Genomic DNA, 23,116 nt, shown 5'->3' on the forward strand with positions numbered 1-23,116 from the left:
TGGTTCTTTGAATTATGAAAGAAATATAAAATGGATATGAGGATTAAATAGGAATGGAATGAATTTATCACAACAGTTAAGGTCTTTGTTGATATTGTGCATGGCAACATCTACTTCCTGTGTAAACAAAAACAATATGTATCCGCCCAGCTATCAATCAAGGTATATTTCAAATGAAAAGTTCCTCTGCTTCATGATTTGTTTTAGGAATATAACAAAACAGAATTAGTTAATAATTTTTATTTTTCTTGCAACAGATAATATAGTTCAGTTCTAGGCTCTGTGACAATTTTTTTTTCTAAAAATCACTCTTTGAACAAGGTTATTCTTTAAAAAATATGTCCCTGATATGAATGTGGCAAAGAAATTTCAATTTACCACTATTTCGTTCATAGGCTGCTATTTATACTCTTTTCCTGGCCTTTAACAATACAACGTACTAAAAACGTGTAGCTGATTTTACAGAGTTATTTCCCTGTAGTGTTAGGTACCACCCTAAGGAAATTTTGGAGGTTTTGGTTATTATATTGAATAGTATTAATTGTAACGATAAGCAAATATGTTCAGCAAAGTAGGTTCTACAAATAGATTCGTATGACAAAATTTTTTAATTGACCCCTTAAAGGGTATTTGCCATTTAAGGACAATTTTACACAATTTGTTTATCATATTTTCTAACTTTAAAAAATCTTCTCTAAAACTACTGAACCAATTCAAACCAAATTTGAGCTGAATGGCCCTTGGGTTATCTAGAATAAAGTTTGTGTTTTATTTTCTGTTTCTTTAATAAAACATGGCTGCCATGGCTAAAACATGAGGTAAAATCCAGTTTTTGGCTAAAACCTCAAAAACCAAAGCAAAGCATTTAAAGCAAATCTGACAGGCAACAGTAGCAACATTCCAGCAGCACCTGCATACGGGGTATATATCTCCCAATTGATTCGATATTCCCGTGCTTGCATTTCCTATCACGATTTTCTTGATAGAGGGTTACTGCTCACAAGGAAGCTATTAAACCAAGAGTTCCAAATGGTGAAATTGAAATCATTCCTTCGTAAATTTTACAGACGCCATCACGAGTTGGTTGACTGTTATGGAATAACCGTTTCACAAATGATATCGGATATGTTCCTCATGAACGTGATCAACCGAATTATACTATTTACCGGATTTGAAATCCCATAAGCAACACGACGGGTGCCACATGTGGAGCAGAATCTGCTACCCTTCCGGAGCACCTGAGATCACCCTTAGGTTTGGTGGGGTTCTTGTTGTTTATTCTTAAGTTTTCTGTGTTGTGTCATGTGCACTATTGTTTTTCTGTTTGTATTTTTTTCATTTTTAGCCATGGCGTTGTCAGTTTGTTTTAGATTTATGAGTTTGACTGTCCCTGTTGGTATCTTTCGTCTTTCTATTCTCTTTGCTTTAATATATCGTTTAAAAATGAGAATAAAAGAAAATTATGGGTGCAATTTAAGCAGTTATAGATCTTTAAGTGCAAATAATTTAGTTTATATATTTGGTTCATCATTTCAGATTAAAAGAATTCATTACAACACAGTTATGACGAACAGGTTTTATTTCTTAATTGCAAAGTCCTGAAAAGGAAAAAGCACATACTACAAAAATAAAGTAATAGTTTTACTCTCTACATTTTAAACCAAAATATGGCATAACGAGCTCCACTACTTGCAACGCTGAGTTAGAGAACGAAGAGCGAGAACTGAATGCGTTTACAGCTACAAACACATCATCATTCTTTGACGGTTTTGTCATCTGTTTTTCAACTTCCGGCCATATATATCCTGGCATCCATAGCTGCCACGCCCCACCATATGGATAATTCCGCCAATAACCGAAAATTCCATTTATTGGTGGTGGTATGTCTGAAAGTGGAAGTCGATATATGGCAGACAAATATTTGTTTGTAACTTTGACAATTTCTTTTCCAACGGAGAAGACCACATCCCTATTATTTATATTACCATGTTCCCTTTCAATTAGTTCGTTCCAGTATGACATTTCACTATCGGTGTACATGGGTAGTAGTATGGACTTTGTAGGATTAGCTTTTGATGAACCGAAATCGGCAGTTTGCTTTAATGGGGTATCTGATATAGCATATTTGGAGTAAACCGGAGAATTTCTCCACCAAGGGATATTATAAGCTAGAAAAAGTTTCCCAGCGCTGACATCTTTCACTGATTTGGTTATGTATTCTCTGATATGAGGTTGGTGCAAACATTTCCAGTTCAGCCTTTCAAGTGATAATCTATTGACTGCAAGGATGATCTTTTTAGCACACTTCTTTATCAAAGGTTTATTCTGAAAACAAAACATTTATTTTAATGTATTTGCATATTGTTTAATATACTTTATCATGTTTATAGTGAAAACAAGAGTATTGTATGTATAAGTAACCAATGGCAGTGGTTCTGTATCTGCCTTCCGTGTGAAAATCAATCACGGCTAATACAGGTTCAATTTATTTGAAATTTATAAGACCCGAACTTTAGATTATGGTAACACAACATTTGTACTCGCTTAACACATGTGGTTTCATGAGCAGCTCTGATTGTAAAATGTTGTGTACATTTCACCATATACCTTTGTTTTTATTAAGGGTATGAAATATGGTACTTTAATTCAGAGTGCATTCATTGCTAACCAAAATTTCTTAAACGTTATGTGGCGTTTGTTATATACACGCTACAAATGTAGAAACAAACACATCGTTTAATCACTGTTTACTGACCCTATTTGAACTTTCAATAACCATGATAACGCATCCACGTGTTGTTGGTAAACAGACTTAAAAGTAAAAATAACGTTCAATCATGGTGAAGTTAGAAACAATGGTAGCGTTTGTTCTAACACAAGATGAACAACAAACTGTAGGCGTTGACTTTCTAACACAAACTACACAAACGACTAAGCGCGCACATGTGTTGATTATTTGTTTCTAAAATACGTTTGTAAAGTTGACATACAATTTGACAAACTATGCAAACGCTACAAATTCGCCTTGTTGCTTGTCGTTTGTTTGCTAAAACGCTACATTTGTTTCTAACTTCAAACAGATTAAACGAAGTATTTGTTTCTACGTTTGTAAAAAGTCTGATTACAAATGACATGTACACGCATTATTCAGTTATTGAAAGTTAAAAAAAGGGTAAATAAAGTCTTATTAAACAATGTATTTTTCTACTTTTGTAGCGTTAAGAAAACAACAACAAACGCGACACAAAGTTTACAAATCAAGGCAACAGGAGTATACCACTTTTTTAAACTCGTAAATAGATGGACCAAAAAATCGGGGTATAACCAACTAAAACTGAGGGAAACGCATTAAATATAAGAGGAGAACAACGACACAACATAAAAATGTAACCCACACAGAAACGGACTATGCATAAGACAAAATTTACACATTTGTATTATAATGAGTTTATATAAATTAATATTGTTTTATAAGATGCCATTGCTAGTTGACATTTCACCAGCTCAGTAGTCAGCACTTCGGTGTTGACATGAATACCAATTATATGGTCATTTTGATAAATTTCCTGTTAAAATTTTTTCCCCTTCTAAACACCTATTGATTTTCTTATCCAAGAAATAGATTACCTTAGTCGTATTTGGGACATCTTTTGGGAATTTGGGTCCTTAATGCTCTTAAAGTTTCAACTTGTACATGTTTTATGGCTTTTAAACCTTTTTGATATGAGCGTCACTAATGAATCGTATTTAGACGAAATGCGCGTCTCGCGTATTAAATTATAATCCTGATACCTTTGAAAACCAATATAGTTTTTCCATTATACATTTAAATAGTATTTTATACATCAATTACCTTTATAATGCTTGTCCGTCCATTTCTTGTAATCGTACAATCGAAGTACAAGTTGTAATAACCATTTCTCATTTTCTTAATTGCTTTTAAGTGGTGATTCAGCTTAACATTGTGCCTGTATATATATATTTTTAATTAAGTTCAGATGCAATGAATTTTGAGAATTGATTTTTCCTTGTTGGCTTTTGTCTTATATTTGCTTCGTTTCATGGAACGAAAATATAAGTTGTTTCATCAATTTAGTAAAAAAAAATGAAATATCTGCATTCGCTCAGTTGTACACTTGATCGTTACATTGATATTACAAAAACACATGATCAGTTATTATTGTGTTATTCACGCGATGTTTTACTTAAATTTACGATATTTTCCAAACACAATGTTTTGTCTACAGCTAAACTGACCAATTAAACGTGTGAGATAATGATGTGTGAAGGAGAAATTTACGTAATAAAGTTAATGAACTAATAAGGGTATCGGCCAAGATGTTGTTTAACTTCTACATATAAGATTTGAACGAATGCCGTGATTGAAGCATGATCTTAACTTCTACATATAAGATTTGAACAAGTGCCATGAGTGTAGCAGGATCTTAACTTCTACATATAAGATTTGAACGAGTTCCATGAGTGTAGCATGATCTAACTTCTACATATAGTATTTGAACGAGTGTCATAAGTAAAGCATGATCTTAACTTCTACATATAGTATTTGAACGAGTGTCATAAGTAAAGCATGATCTTAACTTCTACATATAAGATTTGAACGAATGCCATGAGTAAAGCAGGATCTTCGCTTCTACATATAAGATTTGAACGAATGTCGTGATTGAAGCAGGATCTTAACCTCTACATAAAAGATTTTAATAGAGTTCCATGAGTGGAGCAGGATCTTAACTTCTACATATAAGATTTGAACGAGTTCCATGAGTGAAGCATGATCTAACTTCTACATATAAGATTTGAACGAGTTCCATGAGTGAAGCAGGTTCTTAACTTCTACATATAAGATTTGAACGAATGTCATGAGTGAATCAGGATCTAACTTTTACATATAAGATTTGAACGAATGCCATGAGTAAAGCAGGATCTTCGCTTCTACATATAAGATTTGAACGAATGTCGTGATTGAAGCAGGATCTTAACCTCTACATATAAGATTTGAACAAGTGCCATGAGTGTAGCAGGATCTTAACCTCTACATATAAGATTTGAACGAGTTCCATGAGTGAATCATGATCTAACTTCTACATATAAGATTTGAACGAGTTCCATGAGTGAAGCATGATCTAACTTCTACATATAAGATTTGAACGAATGTCATGAGTGAATCAGGATCTGTTTGCCACTATAGAGAAACATTATAGTTTACATGTACCTTAGAATTTTATTAGTGTTCGTTTTTCTCATTCGCTAGGTGATTTTGGGACAGTTGTCGTTTTATTGTTTTTATATTTGATCATGATTTCTTCGGTTTTACTTTGATGTTGCTATCAACTTTCTCATTTTGAACTCACCTTCGACTCGCCCGAAGGAACTCTTCATGAAGCTTTTCAGGTATAGAACTAAATCCTGATGTCACTGTTAAAACTTCATTCTCTGCATGAGACGGAGGCGATGTATTAACCTTTGCCGATGCACTTAAACCTAAGCTAATGAAGGAAGCTGTGTCTCTGATATAATTCTGTGCTTCTGAGCTAAGGAATTTATGGTACAACGAATTGATACTACAAAAATAGAACACAAATATGAAATGCATTTTAGTAATATTTTCCACTCACGTGTGTTCGACTGTTATTTTCGTTTTAATTCCGGTCCGGGTTTTTCCCCTGACATACTGATATACTTATTAAAGCTTTTAAAATTAATGAGTTTTCCTTTTGTCAAAAACATGTACAATTCTTACATTATAAAGTAAGATTAACAGTTGGAGGATAAAACGTAAAATCACATAAATACCGAAGAAAATTCAAAAAGGAAAGTCTCTATGACAGTTAAATTTCATTTTCTCTTCAATTACAAACAGAATTGAGTATGGAAATGGGGAATGTGTCAAAGAGACAACAACCCGACCAAAGAGTAGATAAAACCTTTTTGGGCAGAAATTAGTTCTTCTTCTCTAATATATTCATCTAAATTAAATGCCGATCATTCCATCTGTCAGTCAAGGCAGGGGTTATGACAATTCACATCCCCATCAAAATTATTGTTTTAAGACTCAAAAATAAGATCTTTGAGAAATATATTGAAATAGTTATTTATTCTTGGTCCTATGGATTTTTCGCTATGTATTTGCTCTATTAATATATTTTCTAACGGAAGTTGAAATAGGTGTGTATTCTTGGTCCTATACATTTTTCTCTATGTATTTGCTCTATAAATATATTTTCTAACGGAAATTGAAATAGGTATTTATTCTTGGTCCTATACATTTTCTCTCTATGTATTTGCTCTTTTAACATATTTTCTAACGGAAGTGGAAATAGGTGTTTATTAGACCTCATAACACATTAAAACACATTAAAAGAAAAACTTGTCACACTCAAACTCGCCCAAATATTGTTTGTTGATCTTTGTGTAGAAACGTCTTGAAATTGATTCTATAGTTAAGCTGCGGTTTGACGGACGTATAAACAATAGATCCTTTTAAGTCGGATCTTTTATATTATTTTTGATCTAACATTCTTAATTCATTAAATTGATGCTTAACTTTCCTTGATTTTGACACTTTTGAACTATTATATTTCAGACATTTTGTTTTATTCACCATCACTCACGCATTAATTTTGAATAATTGATATGAATAAAACAAATTAAGAAATTACCTTTGCTTGTACATTTGAAGTCCATCATCATCTTTAATTTAAAATCGTTTAGCATCTTCAGGGACATTAGTCGTTAGTACGTCGGTATAATTCGTAAACATTTCCCTGAAATTTTTACAACAGATTTTGATAAAGAAATAACCAACTATTTTTTATCATCAAAGTTTTATACAAAATATAAAGTATAATTGAATTACATTTATGATGGGGTACTTTGAATATCTGAAGGTATCATTTATTCATAAATTAGTATAATTATTATATTGAATGGGCATGATATAATTTTAAATGAAGATCATCAATCAAGAAATATTACGGTCGTCATCATGAGCTGATTGGCAACTAATGATAAAAGTGTGTCAGAATCAAAATATGATTTTCTTCCGCAGTCTTAATAACTTTCCATCATTACCGAACTGAACAAAGAAGTAACACGATGGGTGCCGTATACGGTACGGGAAATGCTTACCCCTTCCGGAGCACTTGGTTTCACTACCTGATTTTAGTGGAGTTCGTGTTGTTTTCTAATTTATGGCATTTCTTTAAGTTTTCTAATTAATGACGTATTTCTGCAAAGGTCGGACAAGTGAACTATTTTAATTGTTCATGATTACATTTGATAGTTAAAACTTATTCAGGGATACAGATCTGATAAATGTAAGCAACAACTTAGGTAAAATGTACCATTGAAGTTGACTAACTGGTTTCTGCTCATTCGGAAGTAGTTTGTAAGGAGTACTGGTACCCCCTAAATCCTTGTATCGAAGATGTGCTCCACGTACGTGAACAGTAGTATCAACTGATGCTCCACTGCCTAAAACAAATTTTTGGACCGGAAGTCCTAGTTCTCGTATTGTATCATACAGTAATTTGTGTGCTGAAAATATACATATTATATAAAAATATGTAATAAGTATTAAGATCAGTTTAAATCATATCAATGCATTATTTTGATAACTAAATTTCAATATTTAATTAGATAATGCAATGTTATAGTGATTATTTATTCAAATGTATCAACAGTTTATCCCCCCTTGCAGATCAAAAAATTTCTATTTTATTTTTGTTATTTCCTACTCAATAAACACTTTTCAACGCCTAACGAACAATAACAAGGTGAACCACCCTTTTTATTATATAATTGTAAAGAGCAGTGTAAATTTTCATTTTGGCAAAGTATAAGAAAATGTTGCTCGGGAAAACATATACCGATGATCTATAAGAAAAAAAAATGAATTGTTCTTTCCGAATATAAAGAAGCTGAAATTAAGAATTATAATTTTAGTTGATGAATTTTTTTTTAAATTTGACTCTATACTTTTTTTAATCTTACGTGTTGCAAAGAATCGCATAGCGCCGAGCTCAATATTGATGTCAGGAATATCTTGAAATTTCATCGTGTAACATCTTCCTCCTACTCTGTTAGAGTATTCGTACACAGTTATTTGTTTATTTAGGTTTCTGAGTCTCCATCCAGCGTATGTTCCAGCTATACCGGCTCCTATTATAGCTACATCATCACATGACCTCGCTTTAAAATATACATCAGAAAATACTGAGTTTAGTAAACATTTAAATATGACATCTTTATGTTACTTGATTGCCCAAATATGAAATAAAACCATTAGATTGTGCGTACTAATTCCAGGATACAACTTTCTGTCTGAGAATAATCATGTATGTTATTTTAAGATTATGTTTAAGGTGTCGTGTCCCTGAACAAACTGACTCTATATAGTATCATTTGTTATTTTTATAATATGGATTGAACGTCATATATCAATGTTTTCTTCAAAGAATTTCGTTATTCTAGGACATTTGTGAGTTCTGGTACAAATGAATTAAAGGAAGGCGGAAGTATTGTTTGCATCAAAGAACATTGAACAAACTTTTGGAAACATATGAAAGTGGCATTGCTGGTTAAGTTCAAAATGTATTTTTTTTTAAAGCCGACCACCAATATTATTCATTAAACACTAGTACAACGTTATGACAAATGCAGATATGGTCCTTATAATATACCATATGCAAATTAGCCAGTTGTAGATATAAACAGAAGGAGTGTGGGATTTACATGTCAAACCATTTTTTTAGAAGTACACGTTACGCCGATTTAAATGTCATCGCTTGTAAACATGAAAAAATGTCTTACTAGAATAATTATTATGTAACACCTTGTTGAAAAGGAGTGTAGCATGTATAAATTATCAATATATTTCTGTATAATGTATTGTAAAATTTCGTTTAAGTATATTCTTTTATTATATAAGTTAAATTTCTTATACCATAAATATTATATCTTTATTTATTTACACAGCTACGTTTGCATAGGCACTATTTCTGTACCAAAAATCAGTAGTACTATAATTCCACTTTTGATATTCAGTTTATCAGCGACATAATATTTGAACCGACTTTGATAAGTTTGACCCGAACTTATCAAGTCATCTTCTGGTTGCTGGTTAAAATAAGAAAACACTTTAAAAAGCTTCAAATACTTTTTTTCTACATTTGAAAATGTCTGTACCAAGTCAGGAATATGACAGTTCTTGTCCATACGTTTTTGATGCATTTTGTTTTTTGATTTTGCCATGTGATTATGGACTTTCCGAATTGATTTTCCTCTAAGTTCAGTATTTTTGTGATTTTACTTTTTACTTGATACAAGTGATAGCCGAAAAATCATTGATGGTAGAAAACATGAGCGACTCGTTCTATGATTTTTCATCAATGTCCTTTTCCAAGCAAGTCTGTCGGCCCTAAACCAACCCTCGTTTTGGGACTGGACTTTTACACATTTAGGATTGTTTTAAACATAAAAGTTTAATAAAAGGATTGGCGGAGATGTATAAGAATGCAGTATTTATTACTCATTTTTGTAATCATTATCAAACTGCTACTTATTTTGGATGTTTGAATACGCAGTACATGTTGTATCTGCTCTACCGTTGTTAAATTTAAAATATTATACTAGCTTAGATCGGTCAGGGCTGTTCATTTGGACTGTATTACCGCGCAGTTAAAATTTTATCTGTGGTCGATTTGGAGTTTTAGAGTGGTACTAGTTCATATAGCAAATTACTATACACACTTTTGCCTATCTTTGCAGTCTTCTTGTCGTGTTTGGAATTATTGAATTGTATCAGCGTCACTTATGTTCTCTTAAACTGGATGTTTTGTATACATTTCAAGATTGTGATAGTTTTTATAATCAAAATAGATTAACAGGATCATTTCAAATCGTGATTATGCAGATGAAGCATATCTTTTATCTGGGTAATGTTACACCCTTTTAGACTTGTGATCAATGTATTTGGCAATCGTCAATTGTAGTGAACATGGTTTATTAAAAAGAACACCAGTTGTTCGACCTGTTAGTCAAATGCTTTTTGTTACAATATACTTTTGCACTTTTTTGCCTTTTCAAAAATGTTGTTTGTACTGTTTTTAGACCCGTCTACAACGAAATTTGTTTTACACACATACGTATAAAGGTGGCGGTTTTTATCAAACGCAATTATAATTTAAAGAATCAATCATATTTACTACACAAGGCTTTTTGATGATATTTACAATTTTATGACAAGTGCGCGCAGTTATAGTCTTTATAATATACCGTATGGAAAGTAGCCAGAAGTATATATGTAGGACTCAAATCTATGGCGGGTTCCAAATCTATGGCAGATTCCTAATGTATGGCAAATGTGACGTTACAAACGCCAAACAACTCAAATCTATATATGGCAGATTTTTGTTTTCTCCAAATCTATGGCAGATCTAACATATAACGTCACAATTCAAAAACGCCATATTACATCGTCACCGCAGCAAACCATGGCAAAACCCATAGATTTGAACACCATTCTAGATGACAACAATTTGACGATTGTTTACATTAAGATGTGACCCATAAGCCAGAAAAGGGACACAATGTGATGTACCAGCGTCTCTTATGTTCTCTTAAACTGGATTTTTTGTATACATTTCAAGATTGTGATAGTTTTTATAATCAAAATAGATTGACATGATTCATTTCAAATCGTGATTATACAGATAAAGAATATCTTTTATCTGTAATATTTTACATGTGTTCGTTTGTTGTTATGTTTTTGGTAATGTAAAAACCCTTTTAGACTTGTGATAAATTTATTTGGCAATCGTCAATTGTAGTGAACATGGTTGATTAAAAAGAACACCAGTTGTTCGACCTGTTAGTCAAATGCGTTTTGTTACAATATACTTTTGCACTTTATTGCCTTTTGACAAATGTTGTTTGTGCTGTTTTTAGACCCCTCTACAATGAAATTTGTTTAACACACATACGTATAAAGATTGCGGTTTTTATCAAACGCAATTATAATTTAAGGAATTAATCATATTTACTACACAAGACTTTTTGATGATATTTACAATTTTATGACAAGTGCAGTTATAGTCTTTATAATATACCGTATGGAAAGTAGCCAGTACCCAGTCAGCAGACTAACAGTGGGCCAACGTTGGCAAATGGTCGGCCCGTTGGTCGACCGTTGGTGTTGGCTTGACAACATTGGCCCAACGTTGGCAAATTGTCGGTCCGTTGGTCGCAAGTTTATGTTGGCTGCACAACATTGGCTAAACGTTGGCAAATTGTCGGTCCGTTGGTCGCAATTTTATGTTGGCTGCACAACATTGGCCCAACGTTGGCAAATTGTCGGTACATTGGTCGCACGTTGGTGTCGGCTGCACAACATTGGCCCAACGTTGGTCTGTTGTTGTAAATTCATATTATTATCTCATGTTGGTTATAAATAATCGGGCAAATGTTGGCATTATGTAAGTAGCAACATAGGGCCGATATGAAATATTTTTAATGGAATTGATTATATAATATTTTACGCTTTATTTCTCTTGGGAGGCGGATAATTTCGATTGCAGCAGGCTTTATGAAAAGTTAATGTTATACTGAAAGTGTTTATCAACTGAAATTACATTTACAACTCTATGTTGGGCCAAGCTGGCCCAACGTTGCATGATCATATATCATACTCTATATATAAGTCAGGCAAAATTTATACTGGAATATCATTACTGTAATAATAAAAAAATGTATATCGTAAACATAGATTGCCTGGTTAAAAAATAAAATTTATTCCAATCATTATTTATAATAACTTTATTCATTAAACTTTGTGAAACATAATAATAGCAATTATATGCAGAGTGATATTTGATACAGCCAGTCTGTTAATCAAGCCCATTCTGATAAGGTTGACCATGTGTTCGACAAATTTCAAAGATAGTTGCTATGGTAATTAAGTTTATAGGAAATCTGAATGTAATGGGATGGTCACTTTTGTGATTATTTCCTGTTGTGTATTTGTAAGAAAGCAGTGATACGAAGAAAACAAAAAGAGAAAATCATGTCATCTGGGATTCAAAGAGAAAGATAGTAACATGTAAGTTATAAGTTATAACTTAAAAATCTGATAAATATACGATTTAGAATGTCAAATACAATATGATTTTTTAATCTGAGGGATGTTGTTAAAAATCAAAACATATATTAATTTCTATCATTTTATAATGCTGATCTTGAAGTTTATACGTTTCGGGCGAAATATTTTCTAGATTTTAAATCATTTCAATCCTATTAATTATCATGAAATATTTGCCACTGACCATAAGTATCTTCAAACAAATGGTAAATTATATCAATCTTTAACCACAACATGTATGATCATTACTGAAGTTAATGGAATAAAATTGTCTTAAGATGTACCTTATTCCGTAATGTTTCAAAAATGTGGTATAATGATTGCTACTTCATTAAAATATAAATGAATTTGTTAGTTTTATTGTATTTCTAAATCGCATGTAAACAGATACGATATATTTGTGAAACCTGATCATATACACACTTAAGTGTGTAACAGTGTTTTATATATCAAATATATAACTGTTACTTAATACACATCTGAATTATTCTTTATATATATCATGTATATTACGAATATACAAAGTATGATACCGAATTCTGAAATAATAGTAAATAAGGGTTTGTTATACCCACAAATCCGTCTAATACTAATAAATTTCTGACCATTAGAAAAATAACCAATATAAAAAAATGGTTATTTAAGATTTAATTTGTATTAAATAGTATTTTAACTATTTAGAATATACATTTATTTATATTACATATCTAGAAGGGAGATTACGCACGCATGCATTAGACAAATACGCAATTCAAGTTTACTTCTAACTTTATTACAGATTCGGTTAGAAAAAAAACATAGCTGCAAAGAGTCTTCGAATAAGGAGATGGATGATGCAGCTAAAGATTGGCGGCGCTTAAGCCTTGACAGAGAAGGTAGCAAGAAACAGAGAAGGGAAAAACGAATAACATATATAAATAATAATGACACTGTTGAAGTTTAAATTGAGGAGGACACTACTCGTGGTGACGACCAATGATATCAAATTTAAAATAAATAAAGTTTCATCTTCTGAATTATTTAATTTTCATTCTGGATCTGGAAACAATACAACTAAAATTAAATCTCCGAAAAACTATTTGTATGATCGCCTAACCATAAGCCATACGTAATTTGTTCTGTTAAAGAAATAAATGAAATTAATATGAAAAAAGAAGATGTGGTATGATTGCTAATGAGACAACTCTTAACAAAACAGCAAATGACACAGAGTTTATCTGGTCGATCCATCAAACATTGTCAAAGAAATATCTTGGCGTCACACAATAAATAAAATTAAAGAGGCAAATTTCATGAAAAAAACAAGGACAGTAACAACAATGGGTAATACAAAAATACAGAATTGCTACCTTAAACTTTGGCAGTTTGGAACACAATAAAAAAAGATCAAAGTTCTCCAGATTATTTATCATATACAGCCCCTCATGCAGCATCCATTGTAATTTAATTGAAACAATATACCAACGTATTGCCAACATAAAAATGAGAAATACCTACCTTGGACCAACATAGTGCCAACATAAGAGAAGATATTTCTACGTTCGTCCAACGTTGTGCCAACATGGATTTCGTTTTTCATACAATGGGCCAACGTTGGCTCTATGTATTGCATATAACAGTACAACGTTGGGCCAACATGAAGCCATCATGTTGGGCCAACGTAGGCCCACTTTGCACTTATACGTTGGGCCAACGTTAAAATACAACGATGGGCCAATGCAATGATATACGTTGTGCCAATGTTGGGCCAACATACTCATGTTGTCTGGGTAGTAGATATGTAGGACCCAAATCTATGGCGGGTTCCAAATCTATGGCAGATTCCTAATCTATGGCATATATGACGTTACAAACGCCAAACAACTCAAATCTATATATGGCAGATTTTTGTTTTCTCCAAATCTATGGCAGGTCTAACATATAACGTCACAATTCAATAACGCCATATTACATCGTCACCGCCGCAAACGATGGCAGAACCCATAGATTTGAACACTATTCTAGATGACAACAATTTGACGATTGTTTACATGAAGATGCGACCCATACGCCAGAAAAGGGACACAATGTGCTGTACCGGTCGAAGTCCGCTATGAACAAAGACATCGCGCTTTTTCACTAGCGAATATTTCAGAAAAGGAGTTATTAAAGTAAACATTTAACTGTCTACGGTTGGCAAAGTTTATAAAGTGAAACATGAAATTAACGGATACCAATTTTATTTAGATTGTCATAAAATAAAAAAGAGGCCATAACGATGAATAAAATATTATTTGAACGTTCAAACTGTTCATTTTTATTTATCCCCCTTTTTTATTTATTAAAAATCCATCTTCTTGTTTGTTAAGGGACATAAGGTTCATTGACCTTCATTATTATTTGGTTAAATAAATGCACAGATTAGAACATGTTTATTTTTACAAGGCACATCATTTCAATCTTGAAGTCTGTATTTATGTTATGAATTCATCATTTACGTGTTTTTGCCGCCATTATTTTGTTGACTAGTATTTACTGTGTATTTCACAAATGTTTATAGACATGCTTCCGTTGTCGTACATGTTCACTTGTTGCAATTTTTTTTCCATAGACGTGGACACAATAAAATATTGCAAAAGATTAGGAAATTACAAAACTTGACATAGATTTGGATTTTTAAAAATCTGCCATAGAATTGGAATGGCATGACATATTATTTGCCATCGATTAGGAATATGCCATAGATTTGGAACCCATCATGGATTTGAGTCTTACATATATAAATCGAAGGAGTGTGTGATTCAAATGGCAAGTCATTTTTGTCTTAAAGTACGCGTTACGCCGATTTCAATTTTAACGCTTGCTAACATGCAACATGTCTTTCTGGAATAATTATTATGTAACACCTTGTTGAAAAGGAGTGTAACATGTATAAACTATCAATATATTTCTGTATTATGTATTGTGAAATTTCGTATAAGTATATACTTATCTTATATGACATAAAAAGTAACTTCTACCATAAATATTATATCTATGTTTTTATACACAGCTACTTTTGCATAGGAGCTATTTCTGTACCAAAAGTTAGTAGTACTGGAATTCTACTTTTGATATTCAGTATATCAGCGAAATAATATTTGAACCGACGTTGATAAGTTTGACCCGAACTTATGAAGTCATCTTTTGGTTGCTGGTTGAAATAAGAAAAAAACTCCCAACAGATGCAAATACAGTCAAATAAGTCTTATATCAGGTTATCTGCATATTGGTTTTATAAATATTAGCTGTTCGACACAATATGAATGCTTTTGTGTCTCGTTCGCTGCGATCACTCTACAAAACACGTCATTTTGTGACTCACAGCTGATATTAACATCGTCAACATGCTGAAAACCTGATAATCGATACTTACAAAAGTTAATATGCCTAAAAGCTTAATAAAAGAAGATATTGTAGGATTGCCTATCGTTCAAATATCCACCAAAGACCGAATGATGTCGATTTAGGCCTTCAATAGTCAGAAAAATTCATTCTGTAAATAGTTAGCGACAACAAACACCAGCGTGACAAAACGTTAAATCGTTCAAACTAGAACCAAAGGTTTCAAGTGGAAAAACAAAAGCAAAGATGCTATAAACTGCAACCAACGACACACAATACATCACTGCATACAAGTGAGGGATTTAGCTAGCTATAAAACATGTGTTTAAGCTTTTGAGTTTGTCATTTGATTAGGAACTTTCCTTTTTTTTTAAATTTTATGCGAAGTTCAGTGCGTTTGTGATTCTACTTTTAACAGGCTCCTTGCTATCATTTTGCGACTCTCGTTGGTGCATTTTCTTTTAAATGTTATGCATACAAATTGTTATAAAAGAAATGAACCAGTGATTCTCCGTATATGATTTTATCTTTGTAAATAAAATATATATTTGTTTTTTAATACTTATGTTTCAATTTGTATTGAAAACTGCAGTTGATATTGAAAACTGAAATAAGATAAGAAATGACTTACAGGAATAACGACGTCTTTTATGGTATCTAGCCTCTATAGCCACAACAAATATCATGAAAAGTATACCAACAAATTTCCATGCAGACATATTGTAATACTGGAACATGACTGTATGTTCACATGTAACTCAGAGAAAAACATCAATTTATATTAACATTATATGCTGATCACGTTTCTTTACGATCACGTGTCAATTTAAAAGATCTCAACTGAAACACATTAACATAACAACTAAAAAAATACAAATGACGTGACTAATTTAATGTATGCAAATGATACACAACATATATTTAAAGAGGCACTTAAATGATTGATTTCATATTTTGAAGAAATAATTTAAGGACAGGTTTGACAGGATGTTTTTAAACAACTGTAATTTTTTGCAGTTATTCAGGTATTGTAATTGAAAAAAGTAAAATAACAAAAAATCCGAACTCCAAGCGGATTTAAAAAACGGAAAGTTCTTTATAAAATTGTAAAATCCATCTAACGAATGGAAAATAATAGTCACAATTCTTACTTGATACAGGCATTTCGTTAGGCAGAAAATATTGCATTATAAACCGTTTATGAATAGAAAAACCTCTCACTTGTGTGCCATTAATTGTAATCATAATCTTATCGTATGTCGAAGGATTTGCAATGAATATTATCAAATATGCTTGGATTCTTGAAAAAAAAATACCAAAATATTTTTTAAAACTTTTTTATTTAAATTGGATGCATTTCCCCTGTTTTAAAGGTTAATACAATGTTCAGCCATATATTTTGAGTTTACATAATGTGTAGTGAGCATTAGATATGTACAGTTTATTCTCGTTATTTTAATTGATAACTTGTGCATAAACCCGATTGCTTTTTTTCAAATCAATTTTTTTGTAGTTTTCACATTAAATTGAGCCAAAAGATTTAGCAGAAAAACACTGAACTCATAAAAATATTCATAACGAAAATTCCTTGATCAAATTTCAAAATCAAAAGCTCAAACAAAGTTACTGGATTCAAGTGATGGCCGAAAAATAAGTGATGGTATGGAAAATGAGGGACTTTTCTTAAATGACCTTTCCCAAGCAAGTCTGTCAGCACTTAACGAACTCTCATTTAGTACTGGACTCGTGTTTATACTGATGAAGGATATCTGTTAACCGAAATATTTTACATTTGTTCGTTTAATTGTTATTTGTTGGTAATATTGTACCCTTTTAAACTTGTGATCAATTTATTTGGCGATTGTCAATGGCAGTCACCATGGTTTTTTAAACGAACACCAGTTGTTTGACCTGTACGTCAAATGCGTTTTGTTTAAATATACTTTTGCACTTTTTTTGGCCTTTTGGAAAATGTTGTTTGTGCTGTATTTTGACTCCTCTACAACGAAATTTGTTTTACACGCACACGAATAAAGATTGCGTTTTTTTTCCAAACGCAATCATAATTTAAAGAATTAATAGTATTTACTTTTTTTGTAAAGAACACGTTCCATGTTTCAATTGCATCGCTTGTAAACATGCACTGGAATAATTATAATATATAATTATGTAATACCTTGTTGAAAAGGAGTGTAACATGTATAAATTATCAATATATTTCTGTATTTTGTATTGTGAAATTTAGTGAAAGTATATACTTCTCTTATTTAAGCTTCGTTTGCAGAGGAACTATTTCTGTACCAATACTCAGTAGTACTGGAAGTCCACTTTTGATATTCAGTATTTCAGCGACATTATACTTGAACCGATATTGATAAACTTTACCCGAATTCATAGAATCATCTCCCGGTTGCTGGTTAAACTAAAAAATCACTCCCCCAAAACTTGCAAGTACAACCTGATAAGTCTTTTGTCCGGTTATCTGTATACTTGTATCATTAAATATTAGCTGTTTGACAAAATCTGAAGGCCTTTTTTACTTAAGCACTTTGATTTTTATAGCCGACCAACACTATTGTTAATTAAACACGAGTTATCTCCCGAAGATTTTGAACTTTTGAGGATATAATAATATTGACTTCACAAGTCTTTCTGATATATTTGCAACCGTATGAAGAATGCAGTTAGTATAGCCCGTATTATATACCATATGTTAAGTATCTTTCGGACATTGGGTCCTGGGACAATTGGTGCCATAATTAGTAATGCACACTATAAGGACATATCATTAACTATAAGAAATACACATCAAATTGCAACAAAAATAATAATTTAATGAATAGGTTGTCACAACACCACAAGTCCAGTTTCAACACTAAAACGTGTCTATTATAAGTATGGATCCTCTGAGTTCGTTATGCATGATACTGTTGTCATTTCACTTAGAAAACGTCCATTACAAGTCTGTTTACGTTCTCCATATTTCAGTATTCTAAATCGGGTAAAACAACCAGACGAATTGATGCAGGCCTCAACCCTGCGTCTCATCCCTCCGGTTAGTCGTCGGATTTCCTACTGGGGTATTTGTCGCCATTCTAGGTGCAACGCTACTTCCAAGTGACGTAAATACAGGTGGTTCGGTTGCCTGTACCTAATGGCCTAACGTGTCCTAAATATGCTCTTTTGGATTTAAATCAGGGCTCATTGCAGGCCATAAAAGAGCAGTTACTGCTTCTCTTTGCAGAAATGCAGTAACCACCCTTGAACGATGCGGCCTAGCGTTGTCATCCATCTGCTGATCAAGTTTTATTCGATCACTACGGCCGACACTCGGCTAACCGATAGATTGGTCGTTTAATCTATATTGAGTATGAGGCTATATGGGCGGTTGGTCTATTAATCGGGTTGGTTATACGTCTGTTAAGGGTAAAACGCTCAATTTTATGTTAAACTCTGTTAAATATACACATGTTTGCCATTTTATAAAAACCAAATCAAAAAAAGAAAAGTGTCTGACAATATGATATTGACTCTGACGTCACGAAGGTCTAATGGCTGCCTAAAAATTTCACGATCCTTCAATGCAGGATTATTATATATTTCCGTTGATCTCACGACTTTTAAAGTGTTGACATTTTCTAAAGCATCGTTCAAAATTGTTCGAATTATTTGTTATTACTGGACACTCCTATATTGTATTCTACATTTGAGACGAGTTACAGTGGTCCGTTGTGGATGTTGTTTTTTTAGGAAAATTCGATTCGTGATTTACGATGGATTTTACTGTTTGATGGACTTCAAAATGTATAACGGTACAGTCAATTATACTATTTGTTATCAATATTAACATTTTTATCGTAACAAAACACAAACAAAACAATATTTATAAATCAAAACCATGTTTACACGTCATATAAGAAAGCCCGCGAAAACAACGTTAACGTTTTCCTGAACTGTTTGGACATTTAATAATGGAAGTATACATTGATGGAGCATGCAAGAATAACGGCAAGCCATTGGCAAAGGCCAGTTATGGTATATTTTGGGAACCAAATAATATCAAAAATATAAATGGTCCAGTTCCTGAATCTAACAAGCAAACAAACAATACAGGGGAACTGTATGCTGCCGTAAAATGCCTTCAACAAATACACGAAAATCAAATATCAAACATTATCATTAAAACCGACAGTGAATATTTAGTTAGAGGTAAAACAAATGACATTGTTTATTGGAAAAGCAACCACTGGAAACTTAAATCTTCCAGAAATGATGTGAAAAACAAAGAACTCTGGTCAGACATAGACCATTTGTTAACAAATATAGAAGTAACGTGGGTGCACGTTGCTCGTGATTCTGAAATCGGTCAGATTGAAGCCGATAAACTCGCAAAACTTGCACTGAACATAAAAACGTCTGGAAACACCGTTCAAGCAAATACTCATTGTGGCGTAAATGTGTGTTACAACATTGAATGGACCGACGATGAAGAAGAGACTATACCGATGAAGGTAACAACCCCGCGTCGAAGTATCTCCATCAATAAATTTCGCAAAAATTATAATAAGGCAAATTCTCCGACTTCCTGTACCATGTCAACACTCAGGAGAATTGAAAGTCTTTTATTGTCAACTTCTGAGGAAGTTTTAAATTTAACTGTCATATTGACTCGTCAAACAATCAATTTCAAGAGATAAAAGACAAGTTTGCATCATTAACAAATACGGTCAAAGTTCAAACCAATTCAGCTTTAACCTCCGTCCAAGAAGTTTTTACACAAACAGAGCTCATTAAATCGGATATCGATGTAAACAATAAGGCATTTATAAATAAATCCAACCGTTTGTGGGACAAATTAAATGCCGTTTCAAATGAGATTGAATATGTTAATTAAAAAATCATCTCACGTCAACGATTTGACAAAAACTGTGACCGAAACACCAAATCATAAAAGAGAGGAAAACATTTTAGCTTCAAATAAATCAACACCTGGAACATACAGCAACACGTTCTGAGAATATCTCAGATTTTTCTGGACACTTATGGTGTTTAAAACTTTATAACATTCCGAAAGTTTTACTTTGTAGGACGAGTCGCGGAGATGATTGCCTGCGAATTTTTTAATGAACAACCGTTCACCATCACACGCTACAACAAGGTACCGATCTCGCGATCGGGTTTATGACCTATCGGTATTTAAAGGTAAACCAAATCCCCTATTGTAATATCAGGGTCTGACGACGGGGTAGACTGCATTTAGAAATTGCGCTAAATCCGTGATTTTTATTTCGAGCCTCGTGCTGTGCGCGAATAAGGTTCATTTCAGAAATTGCCAATTGTTCATGCGTAGTACATGTAGTAGCAATAACTAGTGTATTTTCAGATCGAGGAGAATGATCGCGTTCCACACGAAGTAACTCGTTTTTGAGCACAGCGATGGCATTATCGGCAAATGGATTTTTGCTCCGATTTTTAACACGGCCAATTTCAATTGATATGTTGAGTTGCTTTAAATATGAATCGTCACATAAGGGGCGTAAACCCTGGGCCAGGTCAACTCGAACTACAACACTGGGACCGTTTAAAGGCTTTAAAGGTATCAATAAGTGTATTAGCCCATCTCGCAAGCTACCCAGTTTTACGTCTTTGATAAAGCATGTACTAGTGTACGACGTTACAGTATGAGGGAACCATTTTATAGACGCGCATGTCACGTGAATCTAACAATGTAATTATATTTTTAATATTTGGGCCCGGTTATCAATTGGTCCACATTGAGCATTATTTGATTTCATAAAAAAATGAATTCTTGGGGTTCTATAAAAGTAAAAACACAAAAATACTAAACTCCGAGGAAAATTCAAGAAGGAAAATCAAAAATCCAAACACATCAAACGAATGGATAACAACTGCCATATTCCAAATTTAACATACTAATTTTGTTATTCTTACACGTCTTAAGTTATGTGTGTAAAGTCGACCCGTAAAGGATAGAAGGTTTTCAGTACTGGTGCGTTTGAAATTCGTACAGGTAGACATAAAAATAATTTTGTCGTTCAAAGTATGACGGCATACATACATGCAGAGTCACGTAAAGTAGATATAACAAAAACAGATTTAACAGTAAAAGTAATAATAATAAAATAAATAATTAAGTACAGTTTCACGTCAAATGTATATCATAAAAAAAACAGACTTAACAGAAAAAGTAGTATTATTGAATAAAATAGTTTTGTCATTCATAGTATTCAAGATTCATACGTAAAAGTAATATAAGTAAATGCAATAATTGTGTCGTTCAAAGTATGATGTTTTACATAACCACAGAGTCACTTCAAAAGAATATCTCAAAAAACAGTACAAGTAAAAATTAATAAAGACAAATAAAAGAATGCTATAACACGTTATTAATATGATAACCAAACGTCAGTACGCAAAATCTCTACTTCAAGACCATCTTGTATTATTTGTGAAGTTGATACGGAATATTTATCAACAAGTTCTGGTTATCTTCCGATGAACTTTTTTAGAAAAAGGATGAGACGTTCTTTGACATACCCATGGTTCATCAACTTTCTGCTCAGACACTGGTGACGTTTTACAAAGTCTGAATAGGAGCTGCAAGCTCTTGAATACCTAATAAGTTGGGAAATGTATATTCCATATGCAGGTGAAGTTGGTATATTACTACTAAGATGGGGAAAATTGATAATTTCAAAATCAAAATCGTCTCGTGTGTCATAGATTCTGGTACTGAGATGACTGTGTATGTCAAATTCGAGGTATACGTCTAAAAATGAGGCAGAGGCAGCTGTGTCTGTGGTCTCTTCAATTTCTAGTTCTGGTGGATATATTAATGGAACCCAATCAGAAAAGTTCGGAAAGAACATCATCAATATATCTGAAAGTGAAATTAAATAACATGGCTTCTTTCATCTTCTTGTTTTTGACAAGTGTCTGAAGGAGCTCCGATTCATATGAAAAAAAGAAGAGGTCGGCAAGGAGAGGCGCAAAGTTCGTTCCCATAGGAATGCCGACAATTTGTTGAAAAATTATACCTCCAAATTCAACAAATATGTTGTCAATAAGAAACTCCAGCATACTGATCATTTGTTCCTCTGTGTAGTATGTTTTACCCTTTTGTTCCTTATTAACAAATTATGCCTTATGGTATCCCAAAGTGATATATTTATAGCGTAAGCGACCATTTTTATGATGAAAAGCATTGTGGATTATTTCTTTAAGACGAGTTTCAATTCCACATGGGGAGTGATTGTATACAAGGTTTAAAAAAATCAAAAGTTTTAATAAAACTAATTTCAGAAAAAGACCGAGATTCAAAATTATCCAGAAATTTTATTTCTTTAGAGTTTTTCAGAATCCACATATAGTTAATACCACTACGTGAGTAAACAGTTTCACATCTTTTTATTATCAGTGTCGTAAGAGTATTGTCACATTGACGTATATTCCACATCTTTTTATTATCTGCGTCGTGAGGGTATAGTCTCATTGACGTAAATTCCACATCATTTTATTATCTGCGTCGTAAGAGTAAAGTCTCATTGACATATTCAACAAATCGTTCTATTATCCGCG

At 32.6% G+C, this 23,116-nt stretch overlaps 1 long non-coding RNA gene and 1 pseudogene across 1 annotated transcript; one reads left to right on the plus strand and one right to left on the minus strand.

Annotated features, from left to right (window-relative positions):
* Positions 1-1,641: 1,641 nt before the first annotated feature.
* On the minus strand, positions 1,642-8,591 carry LOC134692627 (aplysianin-A-like; annotated as a pseudogene).
* A 2,715-nt stretch (positions 8,592-11,306) lies between these two features.
* Positions 11,307-13,166, plus strand: LOC134693777 (uncharacterized). Its single transcript, XR_010102471.1, has 2 exons — positions 11,307-12,115; positions 12,933-13,166. It is a non-coding gene; the product is annotated as an uncharacterized LOC134693777 (long non-coding RNA).
* Positions 13,167-23,116: the final 9,950 nt, after the last annotated feature.

This window comes from Mytilus trossulus, chromosome 12 (assembly GCF_036588685.1).
Source record: "Mytilus trossulus isolate FHL-02 chromosome 12, PNRI_Mtr1.1.1.hap1, whole genome shotgun sequence".
NCBI classification, from domain to species: domain Eukaryota; kingdom Metazoa; phylum Mollusca; class Bivalvia; order Mytilida; family Mytilidae; genus Mytilus; species Mytilus trossulus.